The following is a 22216-nucleotide window of genomic DNA, read 5'->3' as shown; positions in this document are numbered from 1 at the left end:
TTTACTGTACTTTACAAGTGTTTCTATACATAATTTAGATTTATGCTACAAATGTGAACAGAGATGAAAGGCTACTACTAAGTACTGAGGGAAGGCAGTTAGCCAACAGCACCCACGGCCATATCTCGGGCAACCTTTACCAACGAAAAGTGAGATTGACTGTAGATTAATAGCGTTCTAACGGCTGATATGGCGAGCATGTGTGATATGAGAGTGAATCGAATCTCCGACCCTTACATTACGAGTCGAGCGCCATAGCCACCTGACCATTCTAGGCCTCATATAGGTGGCATCACAGTGAATAAATACTCTGATATTCGATACTGGTGACAAGTTCAATGGTGATGACAGCGACCATGAGAGAAGAGATAAGAACTGTAAGGTACAAAAATTCATCCTCACAATTGTATTTTTTCTTAAAGCAAAGCCACATCGGTTTATCTGTCGTGTTCACCGTACCCTGATTTTAGCGTTGTAAATCCAAAGACTGACCGCCGTCCAAGCGGGGAACGATGAGCCACAATCACTCTTGCTTTGCTAACTTATACCCATCCTGCTAAGAAATGATTTACACCTATACAATATTTTATAGTCTTTGATACTGCCATGGGAGAGCTTGGGATATCACTATGGTATTGTTACAGCATCTGGGATCTGATCATGGTGAGACAAGTCATCGACGTAAATAGTTGCCCAGGCCACCTGTCGAATAATATACGGATAAAAACAACAGAATTATCCATTTAAGTTATTTCGACTTATTTTAAGCCATTTTTGGCATATTTTTCAAGATTCAAAACGTATTCACTGGCATTATCTTCACCATAGCTACAAAACACTGGACTTTGGGCTCGACGTTCAAAATAAGTGTTAAGCTTCCCAGAGATCATGTGATCTGCAAAACTACACTAATACCACCTAATGGAAACTAAATAAATCTAAATTTTATGGGTCCAAAATTCCAGCAAATTTACATGTATAATTATGACAGTTAATTCACTTTAGAAAATTACGTTCATAATTAGCCAGAATATTCCATGATGTAAACACATGTCGTAAAATATTTACAATTCTGGTAAATTGTAATTACTTTATAAACATATGTTGTTCATAACATTAGTCTTATACTGAATTGATGGAATTTTTGGTTTTGTTTCTGTTCAAACTTCCTAGTTGCTGTCACAAAATTTAGCATCCTTGTTTCCGAACCAGATCATGGTTAGTTATCTACGAAAGTAGGTAGTATCACTGTTGGCCCTACTAAGTACAGCTCAGGAAGCATTTCAACAGTTCAATAATCAACTCTTATCGAAGCACATACACAGTTCTAAAGCGATTTTGATTGCTATGGATACTTTAGACTTTGTGAAATCATGAGAAACTAAGGTTTGGTTTGTTTTCAATTTCGCGCAGAGCTACACGAGGGCTATCTGCGCTAGCCGTTCCTAATTTACCAGTATAAAACTAGAAGGAAGGCAGCTAGTCATCACCACCCACCACTACTCTTTTACCGACGAATAGTGGGATTCATCATCACATATACCGCCCCTATGATTGAAAGGGCATGTTTGGTGCGATGGAGATTCAAACCTGTGACCCTCAAATTGCCTTCCAATAAGAAAAGGCTGTCTTAAATTGCTGTTTTGGCTGTTTGCACATTTACCTTGTATTTATTAACTTCAACATATGGAACTGTGTAGTAATACACAATTAATTCCTCAAACCTAAAGTATGTGCCGTTAGGGTTGTTTTCATTTTCTAAACAAAACAAACAAACTTATGTATGAGTCATTTTTTGTACACATTATTTATGGTCACGTAACCTACATTCAGGAATACAAAGTTCCACAGTGTAATATTGGTGTCTTAAAATTGTTTTACAAGCGTGTTTCTTAACTTATTGTTTAACTCTTAACTGAAAATCTGATTATTATTGTTCTCTTAGTGCAAAGCTACACAAACACAATGGGTTATCTGCATTCTGTCCACCGTTGTGAATCGAACCCAGGATTTTAACAAATCAGTAAATTTACCGCTTATCTGCTTGGGAAACAACTGAAACTGAAATATAAAACCCGATTCACCTAGGTGATTGATATAACTTGGTAACGGAAGATAACTAATTGATAATTAATGGATGACTATATACAAATTTAATAAAAGTAATATATCATCTCCTTGAGCCATCAACGGGTTGATTTATTGAAAGTCCAAGGGATTTATCGTTTTGAAATTGATTCACCGAACATGTTTTACGTTATCTTTATAATGAATATCACTAACGTACTCTTCATAGCTTCCTTTCTTTCCTCTCTGCTAAGTCAACCGTATTTTAACTTATTCAAGTTGTTCAAAAGTACGTTTAACCCTCTGAACTAAAACATTAACGTTATATTGGGTTTGCTAGCTAGCTCCACCCGATAGATATGTAACCTTTAACCCTCTGAACTAAGACATTAACGTTGTGTTTGGTAAGAAGCTGCCCACCCGATTGGATAAGTAACCTTTAACCATATTTAAAACTTTTCTTGTCCTTCAATCAGACAATAGTAAAAAGAAATACACCACACTTTAACAGTTAAACTGTAACTGAATAACACGTAAAACACGAGATGTCTCTTTACGTTACTGACAGTTAGAGACAGACAGATGTAGGGTCCTTCTTCCTTTCCGCTGATGTATCATCTTACGTATTCCTAAGAGTTTTCAAGAGCCGCTTTCTAGTTTTGGGTTTTAAAGAAATAACCAAACATTAAAACTGAGACGATAGAATCTGTAAACTTGATTAAGACTTAGAAACGAAATATGGTGAATAGTTCATTATGGTGATCATAATTAAAGCTTTCGACTTTTCATCTGCTTTCCTTATCTGATTGACAAGTGCCGCCTAGTGGAAGAGAACTCACCTATTTTCAGAGGTTGGCCTTGTACTGTTTCATACAAACATATTACAACTGTAAAAATACATACCACTTAAGGCTCCTTTGAAGGCATACCAGATTTAAAATCGACTTTAAAAGCGAAATTGTTACTATACAACCAGGACTTGAAACGGTGATAATATGGGTGAAAAAAATAGTTTCTAACAGATGATTAATATCAAAGAATAGGTAATAGGGCATTAGACTTGATAAATCAGATAATAAGTAATTATGTTTTAGATTTACAAGCCTGCGGAAAGTCTTGTATCAATATACAAGAATAATTTAAAGCGTAACCAGTAGTTCTCTGACATAAAATGAGCTGCCATCTATAACGCTAAGGTTTGTTCTTGGTCTAAGAAAATCAAAAGCAGTATTTCAATATAGTGTGAAAAGATAGAAATATTAAACAATGACAGGAAACTTAAATTGAAATCAGAGTCGTGTTACCAATGTTTAATGTGATGAACTAGTATTTTAAAGCGTACCTAACAATCACAAACGATCATATATTGCAAAATGTTTCGTTTCTTTTCACGGAGTCGGGAACAGGGGATCCTGGTCCCTTATAAGTTTTGAGTGGGGATAAATGAATCTTTGGGCCCACATATAAGAAAAAAAAGTATTTCAAAGAAAGCGAAAGACAAGGACTAAAAACGCAGTGCAGCAGCTGAGTAATGTGTATCAAGCATGTTACACTCAACCACTGTTTCATCTCAACAGTAGTAATAGTGGCATGACTACGTACCATAGCTGAGTAATGTGTATCAAGCATGTTACACTCAACAGCAGTAATAGTGGCATGACTACGTACCATAGATGAGTAATGTATCATCATGTTACACCTCAACAGTACTAATAGTGGCATGACTACGTACCATAGCTGAGTAATGTATCAAGCATGTTACACTCAACAGCAGTAATAGTGGCATGACTACGTACCATAGCTGAGTAATGTGTATCATCGCATGTTACACTCAACAGTAGTAATAGTGGCATGACTACGCACCATAGCTGAGTAATGTGTATCAAGCATGTTACACCTCAACAGCAGTAATAGTGGCATGACTACGCACCATAGCTGAGTAATGTGCATCGCTATGTTACACCCAACAGTAGTAATAGTGGCATGACTACGCACCAAAGCTGAGTTATGTGTATCAAGCATGTTTCATCTCAACAGTAGTAATAGTGGCATGACTATGCACCATAGCTGAGTAATGTGTATCAAGCATGTTACACTCAACAGTAGTAATAGTGGCATGACTACGCACCATAGCTGAGTTATGTGTATCGCTTACGTTACACTCAACAGTAGTAATAGTGGCATGACTACGCACCATAGCTGAGTAATGTGTATCAGCATGTTACACCTCAATAGTAGTAATAGTGGCATGACTACGCACCATAGCTGAGTTATGTGCATCGCATGTTACACTCAACAGTAGTAATAGTGGCATGACTACGCACCATAGCTGAGTATGTGTATCGCATGTTACACCTCAACAGTAGTAATAGTGGCATGACTACGCACCATAGCTGAGTAATGTGTATCGCGTATGTTAACACTCAACAGTAGTAATAGTGGCATGACTACGTACCATAGCTGAGTAATGTGTATCAAGTATGTTACACTCAACAGTAGTAATAGTGGCATGACTACGCACCATAGCTGAGTTATGTGTATCAAGCATGTTACACTCAACAGTAGTAATAGTGGCATGACTACGTACCATAGCTGAGTAATGTGTATCAAGTATGTTACACTCAACAGTAGTAATAGTGGCATGACTACGCACCATAGCTGAGTTATGTGTATCAAGCATGTTACACTCAACGGTAGTAATAGTAGCATGACTACGTACCATAGCTGAGTTATGTGTATCAAGCATGTTACACTCAACCACTGTTTCATCTCAACAGTAGTAATAGTGGCATGACTACGTACGATAGCTGAGTAATGTGTATCAAGCATGTTACACTCAACAGTTGTAATAGTGGCATGACTACGTACCATAGCTGAGTTATGTGTATCGCATGTTACACTCAACAGTAGTAATAGTGGCATGACTACGTACCATAGCTGAGTTATGTGTATCAAGCATGTTACACTCAACAGTAGTAATAGTGGCATGACTACGTACCAAAGAGTATTTTATTTAGTCATCAAGTCTAAAGCTCATTAAATCTATAATTAAAAATAAAATTATTTTAATTATGTATTTGTCATCGTCACACTTTAACTATGATCTTACAAACCGTATAATTCGCTCCTGTAGAGACACTTCCAACAACGACCTCTACTAACGTTCGATTTTTTGTTTACTACCAATATTAACCTTTGAAAATTATTTACTTTCTAGATGCAACTAATATTCTAATATACAGTAGATAAAAGTAGAATTCTACACATTTCTGTTAAACATTATTAAAACAGAAAAATTATAATCTAGCAATGTTTAGTTTTGTGCGTTAGACAACGTTTCCTTTTACCAAGTAATGAGGCGGTGATTGTTATCAGAGTTGGGTTCTGGTTACGTAGATCAGAGCAAAGAGATTAGATTGTTTGTTTAAGATTCAGGGAAAATACTGAATGTTACAGAAAGTGACATACGATCCAGTATATGAAAGACATTCAATCATGTTTAGCTAAATCCTAACCAATAACTTGTACAGTCTCGTAACGCTGATGGGAAAACTGTTGACAAACAATAGTTCGTGTTGATATTGGTTAAACACAAACGTTCCTCTACTTTGGTCTTTGTGCCGTATATTAACACTAAAAATACAATCATTCATTGTTCGATAGATCAACATTGGAAAAATAATACTTTATAACGACTGTCACAGTTACAAAACAAACACAAAACAATGTTCACGTGAACCCAACCAACAGAAAGTGGACCTCAAATGTTTTATTTTTATATTTTAAAAAAACATATTTTCAAAGATTGCAGTAAAAGTTAAGTACAGCTCAAATTAATATAAAAATCTGGAAAAATTTATTCCGTATCAGACGTATATATAAACACATAAAATATACATTCTCACCAAGTTATAACCAAAAAACATTCTCTGAAGAAATGAGCATCTAATTACAGTTATTTCTCTCTGTAGTATTCTACAAGTGATATAATATAGCATAACGACATTTTTGTAATAAACATGATTCTGAAAAAGAAACCAATGCATGTGGATGATTATTAATTAGATATGCTTCGTTTGGTTTGTTTTGAATTTCGTGCAAAGCTACTCAAGGGCTATCTGCGCTAGCCGTCCCTAATTTATCAGTGTAAGACTAGAGGGAAGGCAGCTAGTCAACACCACCCACCGGAAATACTTGGGCTACTCTTTTACCAACGAATAGTGGGACTCACCGTCACATTATAACGCCCCTACGGCTGAAAGGGCGAGCATGTTTGGTGTGACGGAGATTCGAACCAGCGACCCTCAGATTAAGAGTCGAGCGCCCCAGCTATCTGGCTATGCCGGGCCTCAGATATGCTTTCACATAAAGTTACGACTAAATACTTCTATTGTGAACTAAAACTTACCACTATTCCCCACTATGTATTTTATAACTGTCACTAGAATATAAGTTATTTATTTTTTACCCATCTTAAGTGTGAATCATGAGTTTTATGACAGTTACAAAGACTGTTAACTCTTAAATTACCGACTTGATTTTATAGGGTTTGCTATCACTGAGACTCATATTGTATTATAATGAATATATTTATGCTTTCATCCTTTTAACAACATCTAGTGTAAAAATATGAAACTAAAATATTGAATTAAATTACTTGTTTTATTACGTAAAACAAAATAATCAAAAATTGTTAGTTTAGAAAGGGGAATAGGGATCGTTTAAAAAAGTACAGAACTATTTAAAATGTAAAGATTATATTTTCAAACCTATAAGTAGGGACTCTGAAAAGTAAACATAATAGGCTGGAAATAGTGTAAATTGACAAAATAATGTAAGACACTATTTACAACTCAGTTTGTTTATTTTTTAGAGTCCTCAGTTGTAGGTTTGAAAATAGAATCTTTGTAATTTGAATCAACTTCTTTCTGTACTTATTTGACGTTCCATATTGTAAATTTGTAAATTTAAAATTTTTAATTATCTTGTTTCTTAAGTTTTTATGTTCATTTATGGAGAATAAGCTACATATGTAGAAATGCATTCAGTTGAATATTAAATGTTTTTTCAACAATTTCCTGATGAATTAACTTTTATCCCTACACAACCATTATTTACTGAGCTCGAAGGTTTTGTGCCTGAAGGTTCGTGTAAACACGCGAAAAGAAGTAACAATATTACTACAATAAACCACCACTCACAAGGTTAGAGAAATCTATACTGGTAATCGTCTACTGTTAGAAAACTCACAGAACACCACGTAGAGTGTGTTTGTATATGTTATTCTTGTAGCAAAGATACATCTGGCTATTTGCTTTGTCTACCGAGAGGAATTGAACCCGTAATTTTAGCGTTGTAAATTCGAAGACTCATTGCTGTTCCACTGAGGGACAGCACGTGGAGGCGAAGTACAGCAGTGAGCTCGAGAAATGATGAATCCTCAACGTGACATTTTCCAATTAATGCGCTAAAAATTGCACAAATTATTTTCCAGTCAATGCTCGTTAGGAAAACACCAGATTTGATTTACAGAGCAGAAAGTAAGGACTTCGTGAAATTCTTTAGGACGAAAAGCAGAGTCACGTGAATTAACTTTAAAAGTACCCCAAGACATGCTCAATATTGTATTCACTAAAATAATTGTCATCGTTCTTTTCTGTAGCGACTTGTGAAACTATAATCGATAATAATAAGGCGAGAGATATTGTTATAAGTACACACGTTGTTTACTTTAATAAAACGAAGCATTTCTGACTAATATAACGATAACGGTGTTCAAAATTATTCAACATTTCTGCGAAGCTTGGATAACTTTCAAAAGTTTATATTGGTAGGGAAGAATAAGTTGAAAAATTTTAGAGGGCATAAACCTCGACATTTAAGTATCAACCTTAAAATACCCTACAACCTTCGCAGGAGTTTGTTTAACAGCTGTGCATAGATTTTGGTGCAGTATATCTAATCGTTTATGCTGCGGACTTCCGTGCTTGGATGAAGTTAAAGAGAAACTTGACCAGTAGCGATGAAAAACTGATAAAATCTCTCCTCGTCTTTCAAGAATCAACATAAAAATAGTTCTATGACCTGTAGAGGAACTTATTAGGCTTGAATAAAAATATTCACATCAATTTGTTTCTGTAGGCTTGTGAAACACTAATAGTAATAATATGAAGAAGGAAGGGGTGAATTGATGGAAGTTCTTGAGTTTCCTTTCTAGAACAAAACTGCTTTTAAAGACAGTTTCTGCCCATATGTTATATCAGAATTTTTTTGAAATTCCCAGGCGATCCCTAATTTTAACCCTTTTTCACGATGATTGATTATCGTTGATGTTTCGGGCAGTAAGTCCAGCGCATGTCTTATATACATATATGGTCAAACTTTTAGTATAAGATATTTCATGATTTACCTGAGGTTTTTAATAGTGGCTTCGCTGGTGCTACACATAACTTATCATTCAGACAAGGTGGAAAGCTACGGCACACATAGAATAAAGCTGATTTCTTTATTTCTAAACACTGAATTGTTATCCCTTCCACTTATTTCTCAACATTTTTAACGTTCATTAGAATTTACAAAATGTGGAAATAAGAAGCGGTATTTAAAACGAGACAGAGCGAAAACGAAAGTATTATGGAAGACAGTTAAAAGGTGTCTCATACTGTCTACAGAGTTATGATGCTCAGGGTATCATACTGTCTACACAGATAGTGTGGTCAGTGTCTCATACTGTTTACAGAGATATGATGGTCAGTGTCTCATACAGTCTACAGAGATATGATGGTCAGTGTCTCATACAGTCTACAGAGATATGATGGTCAGTATCTCATACTGTCTGCACAGATATGATGGTCAGTGTCTCATGCTGTCTACACAGATATGATGGTCAGTGTCTCATACTGTCTACAGAGATATGATGGTCAGTATCTCATACTGTCTACAGATATGAAGGTCAGTGTCTCATACTGTCTACACAGATAAGATGGTCAGTGTCTCATACTGTCTACAGAAATATAATGGTCAGTGCCTCATACTGTCCACACAGATATGATGGCCAGTGTCTCATACTGTCTACAGAGATATGATGGTCAGTGTCTCATACTGTCTACACAGATATGATGGTCAGTGTCTCATACTGTCTACACAGATAAAATGGTCATTGTCTTATACTGTCTACACAAATATGATAACCAGTGTATCATACTGTCTAAAAGAAATATGATGGTCAGTGCCTCATACTGTCTACAGAGATATGATGGTCAGTATCTCATACTGTCTACAGATATGAAGGTCAGTGTCTCATACTGTCTACACAGATAAGATGGTCATTGTCTCATACTGTCGACGCAGATATGATAACCAGTGTCTCATACTGTCTAAAGAGATATGATGGTCAGAGTATCATACTGGCTACAGAGATATGATGGTCAGTGTCTCATACTGTCTACAGATATGATGGTCAGTGTCTCATACTGTCTACAGAGATATGATGGTCAGTGTCTCATACTGTCTACAGAGATATGATGGTCAGAGTATCATACTGTCTACAGTGATACGATGGTCATAGATCATACTGTCTACAGAGATATGATGGTCAGAGTATCATACTGTCTACAGAGATACGATGGTCATAGATCATACTGTCTACAGAGATATGATGGTCAGAGTATCATACTGTCTACAGAGATATGATGGTCAGAGTATCATACTGTCAACAGATATGATGGTCAGTGTCTCATACTGTCTACAGAGATATGATGGTCAGAGTATCATAGTGTCTACAGAGATATGATGATCAGAGTATCATACTGTCTACAGTGATACGATGGTCATAGATCATACTGTCTACAGAGATATGATGGTCAGAGTATTATACTGTCTACAGAGATATGATGGTCAGTGTCTCATACTATCTACAGAGATATGATGGTCAGTGTCTCATACTGTCTACAGAGATATGATGGTCAGTGTCTCATACTGTCTACAGATATGATGGTCAGTGTCTCATACTGTCTACACAGATATGACGGTCAGTGTCTCATACTGTCTACAGAAATATAATGGTCAGTGCCTTATACTGTCCACACAGATATGATGGCCAGTGTCTCATACTGTCTACAGAGATATGATGGTCAGTGTCTCATACTGTCTACACAGATATGATGGTCAGTGTCTCATACTGTCTACACAGATAAAATGGTCATTGTCTCATACTGTCTACACAAATATGATAACCAGTGTATCATACTGTCTAAAGAAATATGATGGTCAGTGCCTCATACTGTCTACAGAGATATGATGGTCAGTATCTCATACTGTCTACAGATATGAAGGTCACTGTCTCATACTGTATACAGATATGATGGTCAGTGTCTCATACTGTCTACACAGATATGATGGTCAGTGTCTCATACTGTCTACACAGATAAGATGGTCATTGTCTCATACTGTCTACGCAGATATGATAACCAGTGTCTCATACTGTCTAAAAGAGATATGATGGTCAGAGTATCATACTGGCTACAGAGATATGATGGTCAGTGTCTCATACTGTCTACAGAGATATGATGGTCAGTGTCTCATACTGTCTACAGAGATATGATGGTCAGAGTATCATACTGTCTACAGTGATACGATGGTCATAGATCATACTGTCTACAGAGATATGATGGTCAGAGTATTATACTGTCTACAGAGATATGATGGTCAGTGTCTCATACTATCTACAGAGATATGATGGTCAGTGTCTCATACTGTCTACAGAGATATGATGGTCAGTGTCTCATACTGTCTACAAAGATACGATGGTCAGTGTCTCATACTGGCTACAGAGATATGATGGTCAGTGTCTCATACTGTCTACAGAGATATGATGATCAGTGTCTCATACTATCTACAGAGATATGATGGTCAGTGTCTAATACTGTCTACACAGATATGATGGGCAGTGTCTCATGCTGTCTATAGAGATATGATGGTCAGTGTCTCATACTGTCTACACACAGATATGATGGTTCAGTGTCTCATACTGTCTACAGATATGATGGTCAGTGTCTCATACTGTCTACAGAGATATGATGGTCAGTGTCTCATACTGTCTACAGAGATATGATGGTCAGAGTATCATACTGTCTACAGAGATATGATGGTCAGAGTATCATACTGTCAACAGATATGATGGTCAGTGTCTCATACTGTCTACAGAGATATGATGGTCAGTGTCTCATACTATCTACAGAGATATGATGGTCAGTGTCTAATACTGTCTACACAGATATGATGGCCAGTGTCTCATACTGTCTACAGAGATATGATGATCAGTGTCTCATACTATCTACAGAGATATGATGGTCAGTGTCTAATACTGTCTACACAGATATGATGACCAGTGTCTCATGCTGTCTATAGAGATATGATGGTCAGTGTCTCATACTGTCTACACAGATATGATGGTCAGTGTCTCATACTGTCTACAGAGATATGATGGTCAGAGTATCATACTGTCTACAGAGATATGATGGTCAGAGTATCATACTGTCAACAGATATGATGGTCAGTGTCTCATACTGTCTACAGAGATATGATGGTCAGAGTATCATAGTGTCTACAGAGATATGATGATCAGAGTATCATACTGTCTACAGTGATACGATGGTCATAGATCATACTATCTACAGAGATATGATGGTCAGTGTCTCATACTGTCTACAGAGATATGATGGTCAGTGTCTCATACTGTCTACAGATATGATGGTCAGTGTCTCATACTGTCTACACAGATATGATGGTCAGTGTCTCATACTGTCTACAGAAATATAATGGTCAGTGTCTCATACTGTCTACACAGATATGATGGCCAGTGTCTCATACTGTCTACAGAGATATGATGGTCAGTGTCTCATACTGTCTACACAGATATGATGGTCAGTGTCTCATACTGTCTACACAGATAAAATGGTCATTGTCTCACACTGTCTACACAAATATGATAACCAGTGTATCATACTGTCTAAAGAGATATGATGGTCAGTGTCTCATACTGTCTACAGAGATATGATGGTCAGTATCTCATACTGTCTACAGATATGAAGGTCACTGTCTCATACTGTATACAGATATGATGGTCAGTGTCTCATACTGTCTACACAGATATGATGGTCAGTGTCTCATACTGTCTACACAGATAAGATGGTCATTGTCTCATACTGTCTACGCAGATATGATAACCAGTGTCTCATACTGTCTAAAGAGATATGATGGTCAGAGTATCATACTGGCTACAGAGATATGATGGTCAGTGTCTCATACTGTCTACAGATATGATGGTCAGTGTCTCATACTGTCTACAGAGATATGATGGTCAGTGTCTCATACTGTCTACAGATATGATGGTCAGTGTCTCATACTGTCTACACAGATATGATGGTCAGAGTATCATACTGTCTACAGTGATACGATGGTCATAGATCATACTGTCTACAGAGATATGATGGTCAGAGTATTATACTGTTTACAGAGATATGATGGTCAGTGTCTCATACTATCTACAGAGATATGATGGTCAGTGTCTCATACTGTCTACAGAGATATGATGGTCAGTGTCTCATACTGTCTACAGAGATATGATGGTCAGTGTCTCATACTGTCTACAGATATGATGGTCAGTGTCTCATACTGTCTACAGAGATATGATGGTCAGTGTCTCATACTGTCTACAGAGATATGATGATCAGTGTCTCATACTATCTACAGAGATATGATGGTCAGTGTCTAATACTGTCTACACAGATATGATGGCCAGTGTCTCATGCTGTCTATAGAGATATGATGGTCAGTGTCTCATACTGTCTACACAGATATGATGGTCAGTGTCTCATACTGTCTACAGATATGATGGTCAGTGTCTCATACTGTCTACAGAGATATGATGGTCAGTGTCTCATACTGTCTACAGAGATATGATGGTCAGAGTATCATACTGTCTACAGAGATATGATGGTCAGAGTATCATACTGTCAACAGATATGATGGTCAGTGTCTCATACTGTCTACAGAGATATGATGGTCAGAGTATCATAGTGTCTACAGAGATATGATGATCAGAGTATCATACTGTCTACAGTGATACGATGGTCATAGATCATACTGTCTACAGAGATATGATGGTCAGAGTATTATACTGTCTACAAAGATATGATGGTCAGAGTATTTTACTGTCTACAGAGATATGATGGTCAGTGTCCCATACTGTCTACAGAGATATGATGGTCAGTGTCTCATACTGTCTACAGAGATATGATGGTCAGTGTCTCATACTGTCTACAGAGATATGATGGTCAGTGTCTCATACTGTCTACAGATATGATGGTCAGTGTCTCATACTGTCTACAAAGATACGATGGTCAGTGTCTCATACTGTCTACGGATATGATGGTCAGTGTCTCATACTGTCTACAAAGATACGATGGTCAGTGTCTCATACTGTCTACAGATATGACGGTCAGTGTCTCATACTATCTACAGATATGATGATTAGAGTATCATTCTGTTTACAGATATGATGGTCAGTGTCTCATACTGTCTACAGAGATATGATGGTCAGTGTCTCATACTGTCTACAGTGATATGATGGTCAGAGTATCATACTGTCTACAGAGATATGATGGTCAGTGGCTCATACTATCTACAGAGATATGATGGTCAGTGTCTCATACTGTCTACAGAGATATGATGGTCAGAGTATCATACTGGCTACAGAGATATGATGGTCAGTGTCTCATACTATCTACAGAGATATGATGGTCAGTGTCTAATACTGTCTACACAGATATGATGGCCAGTGTCTCATGCTGTCTATAGAGATATGATGGTCAGTGTCTCATACTGTCTGCACAGATATGATGGTCAGTGTCTCATGCTGTCTACACAGATATGATGGTCAGTGTCTCATACTGTCTCACACAGATATGATGGTCAGTGTCTCATACTGTCTATACAGATATGATGGTCAGTGTCTCATACTCTACACAGATATGATGGTCACTGTCTCATACTGTTTACAGAAATATGATGGTCAGTATCTCATACTGTCTACACAGATATCATGATCAGTGTCTCATTCTGCCTACACAGATATGATTGTCAGTGTCTCATACTGTCTACAGAGATATGATGGTCAGTGTCTCATAGTGTCTACACAGATATGATGATCAGTGTCTCATACTGTCTACAGATATGATGGTCAGAGTTTCATACTGTCTACAGAGGTATAATGGTCAGTGTCTCATACTGTCACACAGATATGATGGTCAGTGTCTCATACTGTTTACAGAAATATGATGGTCAGTATCTCATACTGTCTACATAGATATCATGATCAGTGTCTCATTCTGCCTACACAGATATGATTGTCAGTGTCTCATACTGTCTACAGATATTATGATCAGTGTCTCATACTGTTTACAGATATGATGATCAGTGTCTCATACTGTCTGCACAGATATGATGGTCAGTGTCTTATACTGTCTACACAGATATAATGGTCAGTGTTTGATATTGTCTACACAGATATGATGGCCATAAAATCCAAATGGAATCTAATACAACGTGACTATAGAACCATATACGAGAAACAGTTCATCGATAATTTTAAGATGATTTAGTGAAACCAAAATATAAACATTATTTGACTAGGATAAAGATTAAACTTACTAGTTCAACACAAAGTTTGTGAATGATTTTATGAATAAATAAACTGCTTAATTTTGAGATTATTTATTGTGAAGCCTAAATGTCTCGATTGATTGGTTTGAATTTCGTGAATACCTACATGAAGTCTATCTGTTCTAGTCGTCCCTAAAGTTACTAGTGTGAGACTAGATGGAAGGCAGCTAATCGACACAACCCACCGTCACACTATAATAACCCCTTGGCTGAAAGGACGAGCACTTTCGGTGACAGGGGTGCGAACCCGTATCTCTCAGTTGTGTGAGTCGAGCGCTTTAACCACGAGGCCATGCCAAGCCCAAAAGTCTGCATAATGAAGTATGAAACATGGTAACATTGTAAATATTCTAGCATGATTCAGGTAGAAACAAATGAACAAGGAATAAACCAGACAGAAACGAAAATGAGATTTGGTTAACGACCGAACGATACGAGGCCTCACACTTGAACAAATACCACTATGTAACACAGATTTTGTTCCTAGGTAGTATGTGTTATTTCTTAATTGCTTATGTTGTAAAAGTACAGAAAATGGCCATTATTCCCTTTAAACTTTGCTTTTGTGACCTGAATAACGAAATTTAGAAATTAACATATTTTATATGTAAAAATGGGCACATTTGCACATTTTCATTTACATAAGATCTGAATAAAACAACATATGAATCAAGATTTACATGCATTTATACTGAAGTTATACAAAATGTTTAGAAGTGAGTAGTTTTTCGAGATTTGCGACTGTAATGTAAATCACTTTCACGTATCAGACCCCAAATATTGTTTCCCATCATGTTTTCGTTATACGCTCCCAGATCACAAAAGCAAAGTTTGAAGAGAAAAATAGGTCTTTTCCATTTACTTTAGGCATAAGCAATAACCTAGATGTTAGGTACTTCTTTGAACTAGATGTTAGGTATTTCTTTAAACTAGGTGTTACGTATTTCTTTGAACTAGATGTTAGGTATTTCTTTGAACTAGATGTTAGGTATTTCTTTGAACTAGGTATTAGGTATTTCTTTGAGCTAGGTGTTAGGTATTTCTTTGAACTAGGTGCTAAGTATTTCTTTGAACTAAACTTTAGGTATTTCTTTGAACTAGGTTTTAGGTATTTGTTTGAACTAGTTGTTACGCATTTCTTTGAACTAGATGTTAGGTACTTCTTTGAACTAGGTGTTAGGTATTTCTTTGAACTAGATGTCAGGTATTTCTTTGAACTAGGTGTTAGGTATTTCTTTGAACTAGATGTCAGGTATTTCTTTGAACTAGGTGTTAGGTATTTCTTTGAACTAGGTATTAGGTATTTCGTACACTAACCGTTCAAAATAATTTTCACACGAGATTACTTTCGAAACATCAGGTATTTCTAAAGTCACTTTCACTGTTCATGTGACTGTGCGGAAAAAACAGTGTGAAATTTGGTGCGAAAACCACCCTGATCGAGCAGAAGACAACATACACAGTGGTTCTATCATGATAAAGACAACATACACAGTGGTTCTATCATGATAAAGACAACATACACAGTGGTTCTCTCATGATAAAGACAACATACACAGCGGTTCTATTATGATAAAGACAACAGCTTTGGAGCGTTATTTGTATGTGTACGCTGTCTTCCGTACGATCAGCTGGATCTGCACTCCGAAGTTCACAGCTTCCCGAATGTAGTCGTCTAAACAGCGGGGGGTGACTTGAAACACTCGTCGAATGTTAACCTACCCGAGACGATGTCTGTGGGGTCTTGAATGATGAGCAGCCAGGGTCTGTTGGGCCTCACGTGTTTTTTCTAACGCTTCTCTATAAGAAACCAAACTGTTAGCCCGAGCATTGGACTGTAGAGGCATTACCATCACCAACACAAACGACACAGCCAGGACCATCAAAGCCTTCTCACACCACTTCCAAGGCTGTAAAATGCTTTTGGTTTTCTGCATGATATGTCGAACTGAGAGAAACCCAACTTAGTTCTTTCCACGGATTACAAACAATCTAAAAACACAAGAAAACGAAGAAGAGTTCTCTGAGAATCCATGTTAGAGTAAAGGTTTATTTACCATGTCAGAGTAAAGGTTTATTTCCTATGTTAGAGCAAAGGTTTATTTACTATGTTAGAGTACAGGTTTATTTACTGTGTTAGAGTAAAGGTTTATTTACTATGTTAGAGTACAGGTTTATTTTCTATGTTAGAGTAAAGGTTTATTTACTATGTTAGAGTAAAGGTTTATTTACTATGTTAGAGTAAAGGTTTATTTACTATATTAGAGTACAAGTTTATTTACTATTAGAGTAAAGGTTTATTTACTACGTTAGACTACAGGTTTATTTACTATGTTAGAGTAAAGGTTTATTTATTGACATAAAATATTTATTTATTACTAATATTTCTAATTCAGTTCACGGTTACAAGAAGTTATAAAGGCAACTTTTAACGCTATCACCAGTTGGCTGACTTCAAACTCACTGGTGTCAAATTGGAGTTTCGTCTCACACCTGGACTGTTTACTCTGAAGCAGTTTTGTTAAGCGGTTTATTAAATTATTACAGTAAGTAGTTGTTGTCTAAATTTACACATAATAAATAACTTTGTTCTGCGTTAATTACAAAGTCAGCTCGGGAAAGTTCTTAATTAAAATACAGGAAATTGCTTCCACTTCAAACTTTTGATAAAGAGGATTGTTTTTGTTGTTGTTTTTTATTTTCGCGCAATGCTACACGAGGACTATCTGCGTGTGTTTTCTTATGGCAAAACCACATCGGGCTATCTGTTGAGTCCACTGAGGAGAATCAAACCCCTCATTTCAGCGTTGTAAATCCTTAGACTTATCGCTGTACTAACGGGGGACGACTATCTGCACTAGCTGTCCTTAATTTAGCAGCGTAATACTAGAGGGAAGGCAGCTAATCATCCCACCCACCGCCAACTCTCGGCCTACTATTTTACCAAAGAATAGTGGGCTTGTCTGTCAATTTATAATGCCCCAACGCATTAAAGTTCGAGCATGTTTAGTGTGACGGGGATTCGAACCCATTAGTGTGTGGGTTTGTTTTAGTTTTAAACCATAAAATTAATTATTTTCAGTTTACATTTATTACACTCAGAAGTTAATACTGCTTAATTTTAACATGCAAATTAAGTAGTGACGTAATTTAGTAATACGAAATACGATCACAATTACAATATTTTATAAAACAATCGATAATGTTATTACCCACCAGGTGGCGAGTAAGGATAGATGTCTAAAGAGAGTAGTGTAGCTGGAAGGACGTTTGTTGGTCATTCTTGTTGTTTGTAACTGAACACAAAGCTAATTAAAGGGCTCTCACTGCTTTGTCCACCACGGGTATCGAAACCCGGTTTTTAGCACTGTAAGTCCGCAGACATACCGTTGTGCCACTGGGAAGCGATCGTTCTTGTATCGATTTAGCATAGTTACATATATAAAAAATGCAATCAAAGTTCATAACCACGAATCATAAACACAGACAGAACATACCTTTCAAAACTGGTAATTGCTTATCTTTATATAAACATAACATCATGCATTTAAATACGAAATAAAATCAAGAAAATCCTTTGGAAAAAAAATTCTCCAATTAAGAAGTTGAAGGCGCAGAAATAAATGAAAGGTCTATTGTTTCAACTTCGTTTACGATTGGACTGTAAAATAGCACTACATACGTTCAAGTGAGAAATTGGTTTCGTGGATTTGAGTTTTCTTTGTTTCAGTTTTAAAATATTTTTGAATTTTAGTTTAGATTTTCATTGAACTAATAATATTATTCACGTACGTAGATTTTCAGATATCAATAGCCGAGTTCTCCGTCTACAGGTGAGAAACTTGTCAATGCTTTTTACTGTGTTGTTCGGTTACAGTCACACAAAGAGTTGGAAGAAATCCATTTCAAGAATAATATAAAGTGTGTAGTGAAAAAGAGAATAAACGTAAATGTTCTAACGTTCTAATTGTTTTACCTCGGAACACTTACTGTTTTATCTCTCTGTACCAACTGTTTAATAGCACTCTTTTAACTGTTCGTCTGTGTTCTCAAGACGGCTGGTATGGTATTAAAATTTTAACTACAATAAAGTACAGAACAAAGTTTTGATCTGCTTAGGTTATCTTCAGGTTAACAAAGAGAGTTTGCAACTAGCCGTCGTCGGGCACGTGTCTTAGGGACGAGATTGTAAACAGGTACGTGATTTTAGAGGGGGCGCTGCAGGTAGATGTTTATTAATTAGTAAGAGTTTAAAAGTGTTCCTTTATATTGGTTTAATTTTGGTTTTAGTTGCTGCATAGGTAGGGCTTATTTGATTTTGCATTTGTTTATATTTGTGTCTGGGCGTTTTCTATGGTTATGTTGTGTTTATTTGATTTGCAGTGTTCAAAAACGTGTGAAGGTGTTTTCTTTGTGTTCTTTGAATCTAGTTTCCATTTTTCTTTTTGTTTCTCCAACACAGAAGTCGTGGAAGTAGTTGCATTATGTTTTATGAATTATGTCAGTGTTGTGTTTGTCAGAGTAGTTTTTAACAGTATGGACATTTTCTAAATACGTAACGTCAACCGGCTCCTTTTTCAAGGAATCTTTTAACTTTAAATCTATTCTTAATTAACTAAATCATCAAGTCTTAATGAACAGTTTTGATGTGATCTCTCTCTTCACAGAAGTCCTAACGACTGAAGCCTGCAAGACAGCTTTAGAACTTTATATTCAAGAATTCAATCCATTGATAAACATCCGCAACAACCAATTAGCAACACTTATAGAATCTACTACCACCAAAATAACTTTATTTTTAATGACCAAAACTACTAACAAATGAATGGCTTAAGTATGCGGAGTTCCGTGTTACCAGTTGAAGCAAACATTTTCAGACTGAATCTCAAGCGATCAATGCAGCCTTACACCCACTACTATACCTGTACAGGTATGTTGATGATACAATTGTTGGGTTCACAGAACAAACACTTAATATTATCAACCACAGCAACTGTATTCACCCCAACATTAATTTCATCTGTGAATAGGAAAAAACTAACTAAATAGCATTTCTTAACCTCAAGATAATCAGAACCGATACACAAATCAAAACAGAAATCCACAGAAAAATCCCCAATACTGGATTAAACATTCCCTTGGACTCAGCATACAAAACAAAACAAAAACTCAAGATATTAATAAACCAAATAAACACAGTCACAAAACTATGTTCACCTGATAAAAGTAACGATGAAATCAACAAAATAAAACAACACTTCATTAACAATAACAAATTTTCTCAAAAAACCGTGAAACAAATATGCGCACACATCTAGACCAACAACAATTAAACAAGAATAAATCCCAAGATACAACAAACTACAAAACCTTACACTGCTGTATACCTTATGTTCCTAACATCAGCAAAAAAACAACCAACATTTTGAAAAAACTGATAACAAAACACAACATTCCAGTAAACACCAAATTTATTCAAGAACCAAGTACAAAACTAAAGTCCGTACTATGTAAAAACTACACTGACAAACACAACACAAACATAATTTATAAAATACAATGCAACAACTGCCACAACTTTTATATTTGAGAAACAAACAGAAAAATGGAAACTAGATTCAAAGAAAAAAAAACATCTTCACACGTTTTTGAACACTGCAAATCAAATAAACACAACATAACCATATAAAACACCCAGATATAAAGTAGGGAAACAAATATAAACAAATGCAAAAACAAAAGAAGCCCTACGTATACAGCAGCAACTAAAACCAAAATTAAACAAATATAAAGGAACACCTTTATACCTATATCAATTACTAACCTAACATCTAACTGCACCCTACAATCCCGTACTCGTTTATAGTCTTGTCCCAAAGAGATGTACTTTGCAACGGTCAGTTGCAAATTCTCTCTTTGTTAACCTGAAGATGACCTAAGATGGTCGAAACATGGTTCTCTACTTATCAGTAAAAGTGTTAATACCCATATCAGCCACAATTTTACTTCAAGTGTTTCTCGTCACCAAGAATTACTGTTCTTCTGTATCAATAGTTTTATCTCTCTGTATTAACTGTTTTATAACACGATTACTGTTCTTCTGTATCAATAGTTTTATCTCTCTGTATTAACTGTTTTATAACACTACTGTCTGTTCTTCTGTATCAATAGTTTTATCTCTCTGTATTAACTGTTTTATAACACGATTACTGTTCTTCTGTATCAATAGTTTTATCTCTCTATATTAACTGTTTTATAAAACAACTGTCTGTTCTTCTGTATCAATAGTTTTATCTCTCTGTATTAACTGTTTTATAACACTACTTTCTGTTCTTCTGTATCAATAGTTTTATCTCTCTGTATTAACTGTTTTATAACACTACTGTCTGTTCTTCTGTATCAATAGTTTTATCCCTCTGTATTAACTGTTTTATAACACTACTGTCTGTTCTTCTGTATCAATAGTTTTATCTCTCTGTATTAACTGTTTTATAACACGATTACTGTTCTTCTGTATCAATAGTTTTATCTCTCTATATTAACTGTTTTATAAAACAACTGTCTGTTCTTCTGTATCAATAGTTTTATCTCTCTGTATTAACTGTTTTATAACACAACTGTCTGTTCTTCTGTATCAATAGTTTTATCTCTCTGTATTAACTGTTTTATAACACTACTGTCTGTTCTTCTGTATCAATAGTTTTATCTCTCTGTATTAACTGTTTTATAACACTACTGTCTGTTCTTCTGTATCAATAGTTTTATCTCTCTGTATTAACTGTTTTATAACACTACTGTCTGTTCTTCTGTATCAATAGTTTTATCTCTCTGTATTAACTGTTTTATAACACTACTTTCTGTTCTTCTGTATCAATAGTTTTATCTCTCTGTATTAACTGTTTTATAACACTACTGTCTGTTCTTCTGTATCAATAGTTTTATCTCTCTGTATTAATTGTTTTATAACACTACTGTCTGTTCTTCTGTATCAATAGTTTTATCTCTCTGTATTAACTGTTTTATAAAACAACTGTCTGTTCTTCTGTATCAATAGTTTTATCTCTGTATTAACTGTTTTATAACACAACTGTCTGTTCTTCTGTATCAATAGTTTTATCTCTCTGTATTAACTGTTTTATAACACTACTGTCTGTTCTTCTGTATCAATAGTTTTATCTCTCTGTATTAACTGTTTTATAACACTACTGTCTGTTCTTCTGTATCAATAGTTTTATCTCTCTGTATTAACTGTTTTATAACACTACTTTCTGTTCTTCTGTATCAATAGTTTTATCTCTCTGTATTAACTGTTTTATAACACTATTAACTGTTCTTCTGTATCAATAGTTTTATCTCTCTGCCATTGTTGTTTGGATACATATTACTGAATGTTTTAATTCGTACTGAAGTATGTATATATTACTGA

At 35.7% G+C, this 22216-nt stretch overlaps 1 long non-coding RNA gene across 1 annotated transcript in view; it reads right to left on the bottom strand.

The window, feature by feature from the left end:
* Positions 1 to 2618: 2618 nt before the first annotated feature.
* LOC143241913 (uncharacterized) overlaps positions 2619 to 22216 on the bottom strand; it is a 34628-nt gene continuing 15030 nt past the window's right edge. Inside the window, exons 2-3 of the long non-coding RNA XR_013022343.1 lie at positions 16513 to 16782; positions 2619 to 2720 (exon numbers count right to left, since the gene is read on the bottom strand). This is a non-coding gene — a long non-coding RNA (uncharacterized LOC143241913). The remainder of the gene's footprint in view (positions 2721 to 16512; positions 16783 to 22216) is intronic.

This window comes from Tachypleus tridentatus, unplaced genomic scaffold, assembly GCF_004210375.1.
Source record: "Tachypleus tridentatus isolate NWPU-2018 unplaced genomic scaffold, ASM421037v1 Hic_cluster_1, whole genome shotgun sequence".
Classification (NCBI taxonomy): domain Eukaryota; kingdom Metazoa; phylum Arthropoda; class Merostomata; order Xiphosura; family Limulidae; genus Tachypleus; species Tachypleus tridentatus.
This window is presented reverse-complemented; position numbering and strand designations above follow the sequence as displayed.